The sequence below is a fragment of the Vanellus vanellus genome (assembly GCF_965231255.1).
Source record: "Vanellus vanellus genome assembly, chromosome: 6".
Classification (NCBI taxonomy): Eukaryota; Metazoa; Chordata; class Aves; order Charadriiformes; family Charadriidae; genus Vanellus; species Vanellus vanellus.
In genome coordinates this window covers 17,371,916-17,385,670 of record NC_138911.1, presented here as the reverse complement: position 1 = coordinate 17,385,670, position 13,755 = coordinate 17,371,916, and the positions used below count along the sequence as shown (strand labels likewise).

Sequence of the window (13,755 nt, the reverse complement as noted above, 5' to 3'; positions counted from 1 at the left end):
TTTTTTCTTTTCTTTTTAGGATGATAGGCGTTATCTCTTTTGACTGCATTGCATTTCTATAATTAGCGTGTTTTATTTCACGACAAGCCAGGCTTCTGTGATAGATGAGCTTTTACCACTAGAATGGGCATATCAAATACAGATTTTTTTTTGGGGGGGGGGGGACGGGACGCGGGGAGTGTTAGATTTTGATTTGAATCCTGGCTTCACTCAAGGTACCAAAATAGGGAGCCTTGTTTTTCTTTTTTTTTTTTTTTTTTTTTTTTTTCCTCAAGTTTAGCAAAGTGTCCTTTGGCTTGGGCGCTGCTGTACCACAGTGGCCTATGAAAGTTTTGAAGTCAAAATTGCCTAACGCTGACTTTTTTTCTGAATACTGCCATAAGAAAATCTTGGCAGTTTATTCAGATATTATCTCTTGGAATTTACTCAAAGCCTAAGTTGAGGAGGTAGTTCTGATTTATAATTACAAGGCGGATAATCTAAATTCATCTCTGTTTTTATAGGCATCCATTCAGAGTAAGCGCTCTGGACTGGGAAAAAAAAAAAAAAAAACCAACAAAACCCAACAAATCACAAATGTAAAATCCAGACCCAGATCTCAGAAGTGGAGAGCTATAAATGTACTTTTTAAAGCACAGAAATAGCAGTTCTACTAAAAACCATGTTAAGCATCTCTGGTAGTGAATAGATTTCATTAAACCGCAAAAGATCGTGCTTAGATTTTCGTTTAAAAAAGCCTTGTTAACCATTAAGCTGCATCCCTTTTGGATTCAGTGACAATAATGACTGTGTAAAAGATGTGGTATATAAGGGGGGTTCTACTAAACGTGGATCGAACAGCGTGTTAATGGCACTTTGCACTGCAGAAAATTGAATAAGTAAATACAGGCTTGCATTTTGTGGAAATCCCCGTAGTTAGCTCTTTATCTTCTTTTTGCTCAGCTTTCAGAAAGCGTGTATTAAGTCACAGCGCTAACTAGAAAAATTTAATTCTGTACTTGTTATTTGCCGCTTTCTTTATGTGATTCCTCCTAAAATAGTGCTTACAATGCCATCACATTTTCCCCGATATCTTCTTGTGTAAGCTTAGTTAACCTTTTGGAAACACCAACACTGTTTTCGGATTTCGTAACATAATATTGCACATGTGGCTTTTATAACATTTTTACACTCATTTTTTTGGTATGTGGATAATGCTAGGGTAAAAAGTTAAACACTGATATTCCGGGTCCCCAGGGGAACATTCACTGTTTTTTATCTCGTCCCTGTTACTGAATTCTTTTGTGATCTGAACTCTTTTAAATATAAACGACTCCCATTTTCTGGGGGTGAAATGGGAGATCTAAAGATCTGAATTTGAGAAAGGTTGACTTAATAGTTGCAGCTGAAATCAATGGACGCTGTACTTGACTCTATCAACTGTCATGTGATGCTAACTGCAATTGATTCTTCGTTGTCACGACCAAAAATTCAGACATACTGTAAGGTGGTACTGAAAAAGAGGCTGTGAGGGCATGTAAAGGGCTCAGCATACACGTTCAGTGGGTCCTGGTGCTGACTCCGGTAGAATTATCTTGAGTATCTGCAGTTGTCCTCGAGTCGATCGCATCGTGGAAACCGAGAGGTACCTTCATTTTGAAATATCCAACTTTTACACAGGTAGAGTTAGTTGATGGGTTTGGCCATAATTACACTGCCTTTCTAGTTTTGATCTGCAAAGTGAGAGTGTTGTCATACCGGTCAGCTGCCAGGAGTGTTTTGAAGCTGAATGTATTGACATTTCTAAAGTATTTATATTCACTCATGGAAAGGACCTTGAAGTAATTAATCATTCTGTATTCATCATAAGGGTTGGAGAGTAAGAAGCAAATAAAGAAGGCACGTCACAGTTCAGGAGTTGGAGAAAACAAAATGCTTACAGAATGAGTGGTCCCCTCTGTGAACTCAGGTTTCCAGGGCTGCTGCCCAAAAGCTGTGAGTGAACATTTAAAGTCTGGCCGAGAATGCTGAAGGAAAGAGTACTATGTGCTTTTCAGCTTCTCAGTGCATGTCTCTGCAGTAAGAGATTATATATAATAACCTATGCATATACTTTCCTGGCACTTTTTTCACTGTGTTCCTGTAGTAAACTTTCTCAGTCAAAAAAAAAAAAAAAAAAAAAGTATTTTATTTCAATTTTGGATAAATTTGTTATAACACTGACAATGTAAGGTTTTTTGCTTCTGTTTACTGTTTATTCCCTTCTGAGATTCTCTCTTGTTAGACTATATTTAGGACAAATCATGGGCACATGTTCATTCTCAGCTTTAAGCACATGTCCATTCTCAGCTGTAAGCACATGCGTTTACACAAAACTGGAATGAAGTGACGAATGTTTTTAGGAACATACATTTGTTTTGGCTAATACAAAACAATGATCCATTTAGGCGAAACACTGGTGCTACCATACCGGTTTTATTATATAGGGCATTAAGGTGAATATAAAAAAATACAATTTTGTAGTTCACATCTTTGCATGGTCATGGTAAATGTCCCTAAAAGCGATGGCTAGAGTCAAGTGGGAGTTTCAGGGACGCACTGTAGTGCATCTGCTTTACTTCTGATATTCCAGCAAGGGGTCTTTCCTCACCATAGGCTTCCAGTAACACCCAACCGGGTTGTGGTTTTGTGATATGGTCTACTGGGTGCTGTAGGACTATGAAAATCTCTTTTCAGTTCTTACCACTTTGGATTTGAACTTTGGTCTCCAGAGGCAAAAGCTTAGAGGTCACTAATGCCGTATTCCAGCCAGACCTAACATGTTACTATTAAGTCCAGTAATTATGGGTATTTGTGGGGAAAAAAAAAAAAATCAGTAATAATTACATTCTTTGACAGATTTGTGCCTTGCTGAAAATGTGATTTTAAGCATGTGCTGTGACTGATTACCCGGTAGTGAATCTTTCTAACAAGATGAAAAAATTCTTAATTTTATTACCTGAAAGAAAACAGAACGTCTTTCTAAATGTTAATTCAGCAATTGGCCATGTTAGTTCCATCTCAAGAAAACCAAATTGCAATTACTTTCAATTGTTCCTAGTACCTCATAAAGAGCTGGCTTTTCTGTGCACGGTCAGCTTACAAGAATAAATGCTGTCCTTAAAGATTTGTTAGTTCAGAAAACAAAATATGTCCAAGTGTTTACTTAATCTCGAAAAGAATTGCATTTGAGTGACTATATAATTGTATTTGTTCAGCTCATATTTAACAACGAACATTGAATTTTAAAAGATTTTTTTTTTTCTTGAACTGAAATAATGAAAGCAATAAAATAAGAAGCAGTACATGTACCAGAAAGTGCCTTGTGTTAATTGTGATACCAGAGATAATGTGGTTGGGGATAAGAAAGCTGATCTTCAGTTTTTGCAAGCACTTGTCTACACATGGAATTATTTAGGAACATCAATCCTTGAATAACTCCATGTGCTAACACTCTTGTTTCTGTTTAGCTTAACACACTTTGATGGGCTAAATTAAACAGAAATAAGGCAACCTTATTCTGGAATAAGTGTGTCTACACATGGAGTTATTCGGGAATAGCTGTTCTTGAGCAGTCATTACTAAATAATTCCATGTGTAGACAGTCCTTTAATCTAGCAAGTTCTTAAGTCATTTCTGAAAATGTGACTTAGTTTCCTATGTTATTAAGGGACAATCCAAATATTTTTATCAAAAGTATTGTTTTGAAAAAAACATTTAACTCCCAGCTGGTCTTGGAAGTTGTAGGCTGGGTAAGGGGTATCTATTTTTTTTTTTTTTTTTTTTTTTTTTTTTTTAGGTAATATGATGCAAAATAAGAAATACGTATGGCAAAATAGCAATTTTTAATACAGGAACTCAAACCAAGAGACTAGTCTGAACGGTTCTAGAGTATCTTTACTAAGAAAGTGGCTTGAGAGGGATGATGATTGCTTTAAGGGTTTTTGCCTGAGTTCTGCATCTGGTTGTCTTTAAAAATTAAGACAAGAAATTCTGAGTTTCAGCAGTGACGGAGTAATATTGTAAATGATACTATTAAATAGGTACATAGAAATTCATTACAATCAGGAATCTCAGGCCAGTGAAACTCGGCGCTTACGTTCTAGTTAACTACAAACTGTGTCTTATTGTGTTTATCCAATTCACTTCTATAAGTTACAAGTGAAAATCTGCATAGCTCATAGGACAATGTGTTCAGCTTGGCTATTTGAGGAGATGTGTTATTGCTTTGAAAATGGATTACATAAGAAGATTCAGAATTTAAAACGCATATTTTGAGGAACCAGCAGATTATCTGTTCTTATTAGAAATGAATGAGCCTCAATAATGAAATATTCAGAATTTCTCTATAAAGAGATTTTCTGTAAAGGATGAAAGGTGCACTGTAGTAATTGGTAAGAAGTTCAGACAGACTGTGTTATGGTAAAACAAACAAACAAACAAACAAAAACAACCAAACCTTTTGGGTGAGAGTTATTTTTGTATTCACAAATGTAAATATACAGCATGTTATACTATTGTTAATTCAGAGCAGTGAAACAAATGTGCACAATTCAGATGACGGAGAGATGTTTAAATAAGCACCAAATGCATATGGCACGTGAGTACTCAGTATGGACTTAGTATTGTACTAATAGTGATGGTGCTGTTGGGACAAGCTGTCACTTCCTCTAGCGAATTTCCTTACAGCGTAAGGAAACAAAAGATGTATACTCTATTTTTTAGTTTCTTTCTCTGGCGTACAATTCTCCTATTTTCCCTGTGCACACAAAAATGTAGATTTTGCTGCGTTGTTTTCTCCCACTCACATGAATCACATTCTTAACTAAAGGCAGCCAAACTAGCTTTCAATGTAAGCCTTTCTCCTAAACACCAACGTTAAAAAATTATCCTGCCATGAGATCATAGCTGACTTAATTAAAACAAGGCTAGTGTGGAGCAGAATTGTACCTGATTTGCTTACCAGTATCCTATTCTTTTCTTTCTTTATCATACTGGAGCTGGCTAAGATGATTTTGACTGTAGTTTTCCTTCCAGAAACTCAAGTGAACTTTGGCAAGATGAAGACACACAGAGAGTGTTATTGCAAAGTCATAAATGGGATTTCTGTAGATTCTCCAAATACCGTTTTCCAGACTACCGACAGACTCCTTACTGGGCTGAGGTAATTCAATGTAGGAGGCTTGATGAATAACCAGTAAGGTTGTTGCTGTGCTAATGTTTAGGCACAGTTCTTCTGTATGTTACTGTATAACCATGAACTATTGAATCAGCAGTGGGAAGGGACTTCCAAAAAAAAACGTGCGACTTTTCACGGGACACTGAGTGCGTACAACATTGGGCCACGGTACCTCTGATACTCAGCTCTTGTTCAACAGCCTTCGCATTGGTTTAAATCATGGTATGTTTATTTCCCCGCATGAAGGAGCCTGCGAATCTCATAAAACTGGAATTTTGTTTAACCAATCCACCAGGGTTGTGTTAGGAGCCTCTCATTTATACCTCTGTCAAATGTGTATTGATCGCAACAGTCCTACTGCAGGCTGGTTTTTGGCTGTTGCCAGGCAGGTTCATAGAGCGCCACAGATCTATTGATCTATAAATCTATTGATCAGGTTGTGTCCAGTCTGTGAAAAAACAGGACAATTCTGTCAGGAAAATTAAAGAAAAAAAAAAAAAAAAGCTCTGTTTTTAAAGTGAGAAGTCGAAGGTACTTTTCTGCCTTCTAGGGAAAGATGCGTCTCTGCTTGGGGAACTGCTTTGCGTCACTTCTTTTTGTCACGGTGCTTCCTGAGAAGCAGACCTCTGAGCTTTCACCCTCTCTCAAGCCAGAAATGTTAAGATCTGCAATTTAAAGTCTGTTCAGATTTGGGCTGCATCCCTTTCTGTTTGTGCACAGTTCTCATAAAATGTCCAGGCAGCTCTTCCAGAGCCAGTGGAAGGCACCTACCAAGTGCCCTTATAATAAACAGGATTACATGTAATTTAGTATAGCCCGTGAGAGAAAAATCTCTGTTAAGCCCCATGTCAGGATTTTGTTTGTGGTCATCTCAGGCTTTCGCATACTTGTATTAAATCAGAAATGTTCGAAACATTGTTTTGCATTAGACCAGATACCAGTACTGGTTTAGAGGCATTCAACTTGAAAATTGCTGCAGCATCCCTTTTCTGCCTCAGGTAAACGAGCAAATTGCAGTTCAGTGTTTGCTTTGGGGTTGCACTGGTCTTTGGATTTCATACTGTGCTCTGAGGCCCCTTTGCATGAGGTAGTGTTCTGGTCCATCTGTAGTTTACTGTAATTTACTGTAGACAGTAAATTATCTGTGACCCAGCAATGTGCCCTTGTTGCCAAAAAAGTCCTATGGAATCTTGGGCTGCATAGGGAAGAGTGTGGCCAGTAGGTCGAAGGTCATTCTCCCCCTCTGCTCTGCACTGGTGAGGCCACAACTGGAATACTGTGTCCAGTTTTGGGCTCCCCAGTTCAAGAGGGACAGGGAACTGCTGGAGCGAGTCCAGTGAAGGGCAACTAAGACGGTTGAGGGCTTGGAGCATCTGCCTTATGAGGAAAGGCTGAGAGAGCTGGGACTCTTTAGCCTGGAGAAGAGAAGGCTGAGGGGAGACCTTATTATGGCGTACAAGTATCTAAAGGGTGGGTTGAAGGAGGATGGAGCCAGGCTCTTTTCAATGGTTCCCAGTGACAGGCTGAGGGCCAATGGGTTCAAGTTGGAACAGAGGAAGTTCCGTTTGAATACATGGAAACACTTCTTTACGGTGAGGGTGACCGAGCACTGGCACAGGCTGCCCAGGGAGGTTGTGGAGTCCCCTTCTCGGGAGATTTTCAAGACCCGCCTGGATGCAGTCCTGAGTAATGTGCTCTGGGCCATCCTGCTTGAGCATGGGATTTGGACTAGATGATCTCTAGAGGTCCCTTCCAACTCTGAAAACTCCGTGATTCCATGATCTGTAGCTGCCATTCTGTTGGAGTAACGTGCTGGTTCTCTCAAACCTTAGAGAAAGAAGAGACCAAGTATCAGTGAGAAGTTTCTGGTGGGTTCATGCTTCTGGCTTCGTTCTTTCTGTAAAAGTGCATGCTACATTTACTAATTTTTTTTTTTCAATATGAAGTGGGGAAAAAACCCACATACATTCCAGATTTTTTTTTTTTTTTTTTAAGTGGGAAATCTTGTTAAAAAGAAACTGAAGTATATATACGTGTATGTGCAGATATATGTGCATTTTGTTAGCATGTCAGACTGACCCAACCTTTCTGTGTAAACAGGGTTAATGAAGCTTGCAAGGCACAGGATTAACAAAGAGAAAAAGGAGCTCAGGAGTAGTGGCCTCAACATTAACTGGGGAAATGGGTTGCTCTCCAAGTATGTCCGTTTGGCAGCACTTGCAGGCAAGCAATGTGCCGTTTCCTCTCTCTCTCTCTCTTTTTTTTTTTTTTTTTTTTTCTTCATTTCATTCCTTGTCCCATTCTTTTCACTCTGCCAGCTATTCGAGAAATGGACTTTATTCATCTGCACAAAAGGCACAGTTTACAGATGCCTCCCGATCCTTTAAGGTTATTCATTCCAGGGGAATGGAAAACCAAAATACACATCGTAAGTTTAGCATCCTGGGGCTGTCTATGAACGTAGATGATGACTACAGCTAGAACGGGTGAAAACAGGCTAAGGCCGCTACTGCTGTTAGATGATTTTTCTTGCGTGTGTCTTGTGGGCCGCCTGCGTGACAAGTTGCATTATGAACATATAAAAAGCCAGAATTAAGCCATGACTGTAGTCTTTAGTAATTATTAATGTAAGTACATGTTTATGAATCGTGGTGCTGTGGGTTTACGTATTATATAAAACTTAAAAAGCAGCGCTATTTTAAAAAGAACGCTATTATCCCATCCCATCCCTACCCTTTTTCTCCCTGCCCCCTATGTTTTACATTTTCTTTCCTCTAAAAGAAACCCTTTCTGATTAAGGATCATGTTGAAAACTCAGCAGTTTTTAATCCAGCTCTCTGCAGGCTGCAGTTCATGCTTCATTTAACTGATCGGTTCCACTGCAACATTACTAGACAAAATCACCAGTTTGAAGAGGGAAGCAATTATAGTAAGTCATAAAAATGGAAGACCCCACATTTCAAGAAATGAAATCCAGTTTAAAACCTCTCCACTTCTCATACAGATGATTTGGAGGGTGTTTTTGTACATGACCAAATGAACAGCACACTTTTCAGTGTTTCGCTACACTTCGTATAATGAATCCTGATCAAAACATGAAGTACGTGCCTGGCTGTTCAGCCGAGACTGTTAAAAAGATTACTCCGCGTGCTTTGAAATAACAGTATGGATGCCTGTGAAAAAGTTTCAGCAAAGTGATGCGTAAATGCTGATGTGAGCTATGAGTGTCAGACGAACAGTAATTGTTAATGTGAATCGTGAGGTTAGCGTAAATAGGGTTCCAAATCAGCAAAACTGATGCTTGTTATTTTGTGGGGTTGCTGGAGTAAAACTGTGTGAACAGATGCGTTGTCAGGGACAGCAAATGAGACGCTGAGAGGAAATGCTGTTGGAAAACAAATTTCATGTCCTGCTAGCAAAACCCAAAAGGTGTGGGGCCAGCTGTGGAGCCCTAAATACTCCCATGGACTACAGCATAGGACTTGCTTAACCTGTCTGTTGTATCATGCCGTAATCCTGGAGAAGTCCTTGCTAGTGCGTATTCTTGACCTAAATCCTCGCAGGTTCAATACAGTTGCAACGTGTGCTTTGATGGTTCAGAAAGTAGCATCTCTGTTTAAAGAAATGTTATCTCGGTGACAGACCTGTTTGCCTTTCCTCTCTGAGTGTGGATGTATATAGGGATGCACGTGCTTTTGTGTAAAAATCAGAGTAAGCTTTTATTTACACCGAGTGTGTAACAATTTTTTTTTTTTTTTTTTTACTTTTTGCTTATTCATACCATTTTTTGTAAGAGTAGGTGTGATGACGAGTTCATATTAGCTCTTCCTTTAGGACAATACTGTTTAAAAGTGACACAACGCTTGCCAGCGCAAGTTTTCTTTTCTCCGTTCCCCCCTTATTCACATTTTTCTGTGCTGTTTCACTTCCTATTCTTCATCAATCCTTCTAAGACTACTGACAAGACTCTCAGACTGGACTACCTTATTACAGCTGAACGTACAGTGATTCAGGATGTCTCTTGCGACACCCACCTCCGATTTGGATGTTTGAAATCCTGGGCATTTCTTGCTAAAATATAAATCCACTGTATGTTTTCTCAGCACTTAAACGTTTATGCTCCTCTTTTGAATAAGAAAGATACATTGTCTTGCTAGAACTTACCTTGATGCCTTAGATATTTAAGGCGTTGTGCAGTGGTTTAGTTACATGAATCTGATAGCTGCTAATCACATGGAAAAATCCGCATTGTCTATTTTTACAGTTATCATTTTCAGATATTTCGGTGCTGGGCACGCTATAAAAACAGGAGCACGAGAAAAGTTGGAAAGTTGATCGGATAGCCCTGCCTCTGAAGGCTTTTCATGGTGTCTGATTATTTTTTTCAGCCCCATGAGAATCTATTGTGACAATGCAAAAAAGTGAGTTGTTTTGAGATGTTTGGTTGGTGCCCTACCGGTGAAAAAAAAAGTCATACTGTTAGAGGCATTTATGGCAAATATTCCTAAAGCGATGTGGCACCTCATGTGGAGCATTACAACCTGTCACCAGCAACACAAGATCATGACATTTGTCTCGTGAAAGCAGATTCAAGTTCTTTATGTAGTCATTATGTTGCATCTGAGTCCACCATAAGTCATGTGGATTTTCTTTTTCCTCTAACATGGAGCTTTTTTTCCCCCACAGCAGTAAATGTATTTTTCCATATGGTGTGGGCCAAATTCTGCTTTGAGCTCTACCTGCGTAGATGAAGCAAATTCACTCCCAAGTTACACCACTTTATAATGCACAGCCATTCATTGCAGGAGTAAAGCTATAGATATATTTACTATTTTTGCTCTGAACGGGTGCTCAAGTTAGCACATTGCTTTTTTTTTTTTCCCTCAAACAATCCTACAATAACAAAATAATATAAGCCAACTGGCCATGTGACTTAGCTGTATTTTAGTCATTAGAGCAAAAGACCTAAGGATGAGATGTTTTCAGGAAGACAGAATTTGGGCACATCTGAAAAAAAAATATTCCTCATTAAACAGCACCGGACAGCCAGAATAAGGTTGAGTAATTTGTCTGAATTCTTCTTAAATTATTTGAAAAATAATGGCTTTCACTTTTCTTGGTAAGAACGCACTAATTTAAGCTGAGCGAGGTATCCTGATGTATTGAATGCGTTTTGCTACGCATGCTGTTTCCGGCTCGATGACTCGGGGATCTCTGAAAGCACAAGGAGTTTGGGATATTTTAATGTTTTTACACGTAGGTAGGTGACAGCATGACGTAGTTGATTGGGCAGATTCTGTGGTATCATATAACGTTTGCCTTAATAGTACCACTACAGTCAAGGAGAGATTACTACTAAATCCAGGAAATATCATTTGGCCATCTAATTAATCCCCGTATTTTCAAAGACAGAGGGGAAAAAATGCTATGAGTTTTGGTTTGGTTTGGCTTGTTTTATTTTGTTTTGTTTTGTTTTTTTTTTTAATTTATAAAAAGATACCTTAGGTTAATCCATTTTGAATGTCAAGAGGATAAATCTGACAGGAGTCAGAAGAGCTCCAGTGAGACTAGCACTACAAGTTACAAAACAGCTAACATCATCCAAGACTAATTTCTTTCCCCTGTTTGTCCTACTGTGGAGGGAGAGTTAAAAGGCAATTCTTGGGGAGTTGAAAGGCTCCATAATAGGGCTCCTCTCTCTAAGGGAGTAAAACTGCTTTGTGGCCTTTGTCTTCAGGCTGCTAATAAACCATCCCATGCTGTGAAGCTTTGAGTTCACTCTTAATTCAACTTCAGTTCAGCTTCCATCAGCTTTGGTTTCCCTGTCTTTGTGAGTTGTTTTTTTCTTAAATACATGGTGTATCTAACTCGCATTTGAGCTTTGTCATTCATTGCCTGAGTTTATAAATGTACCGGCTTCATAACACCCTGCTTGGCAAATTTTTTGTCAAAGCAGAGAAATCACCAGAAGCATTTCAGTAGCTGAGAGTTTTGATGGTTACTGCTGTCTTTCTGTCTGTCTCTCTGAGCGCACATCTCTCCCTCTTAAAGCATTTACAGATCCGAGAATGTATTTACCCATATGAATCTGTGTCAGATCTTCTGGACTGTTCATGAGGACACATTATTCTACGCAGTTTGGGGTTTGGCTGATCCATCTCCTTCCGTCCCAGTCCCTAATTATGCGACCGATCATTTAGTAACATGTTTGTCTGCCTATTGTTTCCGCTCCTGCTTTTCCAGATGAGACCAAAATATAGTACCTGGACTTGTAAATGCCAAGTAATTTGCACTTGGCAAATTACAGATTCGGCAAGAGGTGGTTTGGAGGGATGGTCAGTTAATTTTGCAGTCCATGAGGTCTGACACTGGGGGAGCACCTGCAAAGGGCCAGTTCCAGCCGTGCCAGCCCAGCGAGGTACTGTTTACTGCCTTTGTATCTAGAAAGAGCTTAGAGAGTGATGGGGGAAGAAAGGGGATCTCCTCGCTTCTGGTGGGAAACAGTCTGTGATGGTGGCCAGGGCCGGGCAGGCAGCGCTGCCCGCCAGGTTTCGGTCCATTTGGGCAGCTCTGTTTCAGGGCTCAGGAATCGAGGTGGTGGCGTTCCCTGCTCTCTGCTACTTAACCCTGAAACTGCCACTCTCGTGGGATGGTCAGCGGTGAGTGATCTGGGAGCGGTGGACACGCACAGTCAATGCACCTTGACCTCAGAACAGCTGTCCTGACAAATACTGGTGTGATCGTGTCTCGAGCCAGAGGGACCTCTTAAAATAAAATTAAAAAAGACAAAGCAAAGGTTGCACAAAGCTTGCTTTGTTTGGGATTTTACTCTAAGCCCTCTCCTAATCATTTTATATGTCCCTGCAAGTCACATCCTTTTCAAGTGAGCTTAAAACAGTTGCAGTTCCGGTTAGAAGTCGTTGGAAATGAAGTGGTGGTGCTGCATATCTCACCGAGCGTTGGTTGCATTTGTGCAGGTGCATTTGCAGCGTTAACGACACAGAAAAGAAGTAGGTGAGGGTAGTATGGGGTAGCGTGCTACTTGGAGAACATGGGAAGGAGCTTGTGCAGGAGGAAGTTAGGCTGGATGGAGTATGAAGTACCATCAATTTAGTAGTCAGCTGAGGCAAAATCCTGTTATTAAAGGGCTGGGCATTCTTCACTAAAAGGATAGAAAAATGGTAGATTGGTCTCAAGTATCCAGTTTGTGAACTTTTAAGAAGTTTGCAGGGAGGGCAGAGGAGCTGGATAGTCAAGGGGTTTCACTCTAGTTGGTCTTCTCATCTAGTTTTCAAGAAATATGTATGTTTTCTCTGTCTTGGGTTTGATGGGTTGTATGAACCTATAAGCGCTCTACGGGTTTCTGGTTTTTGATAAGATCATAGATGATGAGGTCTTGCCAAGTAAAACAGTTGGGAGTCTGAAGGATATCTGCTACTGTCTTCTCAAGATTATATCTGTAAGAAATCAAAATAGCATGAAAATTAAGCATACAGTTGGAAGTCAGAAGTTCTGTGTCTTTATAAAGGTACGCAAAGCAGGTTATTTATTGCTATTCATTCTAAGGTAACCTTACACTAGATGTTGGAGAACTTAGTCACACAAATTCCAGTTTCTTTCTGACAGAGTACTGCTTTCGAATCTGTAGCTACTCAGGTGTGGAACTAGCAGGCACATTTACCTCGAAGGATGAACTCTTTGTTGTATCATAAATACATTAGGAATTGTTATTTCCAGAGTGTTGTATGTATGGTTGTCTGCAGGATGGTTGGGAGGGTTTTTTGGTTCCTGGTTTGCCGCTTAATTTTTATCCAAAATGTGGCAAATCAAAATGTACTTCAGTTCCATTTTGAGAGGTGAGATTCAGGTAAAAGTTGTTGTGCTGCTAATGGATGGAAAAAAGCTGCGTACTCCAAGAACTGGAGGTCCAAATGGGAAGGGGTAGTAGACAGATCCAGGGTAGGGAAAAAGAGATAAGACAAAAAACATAGAGCGGGGGGGGTGGGGGTGGGAATGGAAAGGAAAAAGAGGGCAGACAACGTAATAGATGGAAGATTAGATTGAGTGTCCTTTATGCTTAGAAAGAATTGAGATGCAGAAAGAGAAATAACATTAAAAAAAAAAAAAGGAGGAGTTGTCCTATGAAAACAGCAAATTGCCTGAAAGTAAATACTGAACTTTTATGCCAATTTGAGAGACTTTTTGAAAATGATAGTGTAAAGGATGTAATTCTGTGCTATATCAGTATTTCCTTTTTTTTCTTTCTGGGTTTTTGGAAAACCTGAGCTTGTTTATTATTGATCGATGTTTCTAAAAGATTTTTTTCTGCAAACCCTAATTTATAGAACCTAAGTGTAGCTGGAGAGAGAGGAAATACTGTATTTTAAAATGTTACTATCTGCCACATTCCTTCCACCACTCTTGGCTTTTAGGACTGAAAATCAAACTGACCTTCGCCAGCTACTCTAATGCAGCTGAGAACACATGTTGAGAGGGCAAAGGCTTGCACACGTAAATGTGATTTTGTACCCTTGGTTCATGCCAAAAGAAAGTACAAT

General features: G+C 39.6%; 1 protein-coding gene across 1 annotated transcript in view; it reads left to right on the top strand.

Annotated features, from left to right (window-relative positions):
• The window catches only part of KCNQ1 (potassium voltage-gated channel subfamily Q member 1), a gene marked incomplete at its 5' end in the record, with an annotated part of 365,071 nt that overhangs the window by 175,639 nt on the left and 175,677 nt on the right, over positions 1-13,755 (top strand). The window lies entirely within an intron of this gene.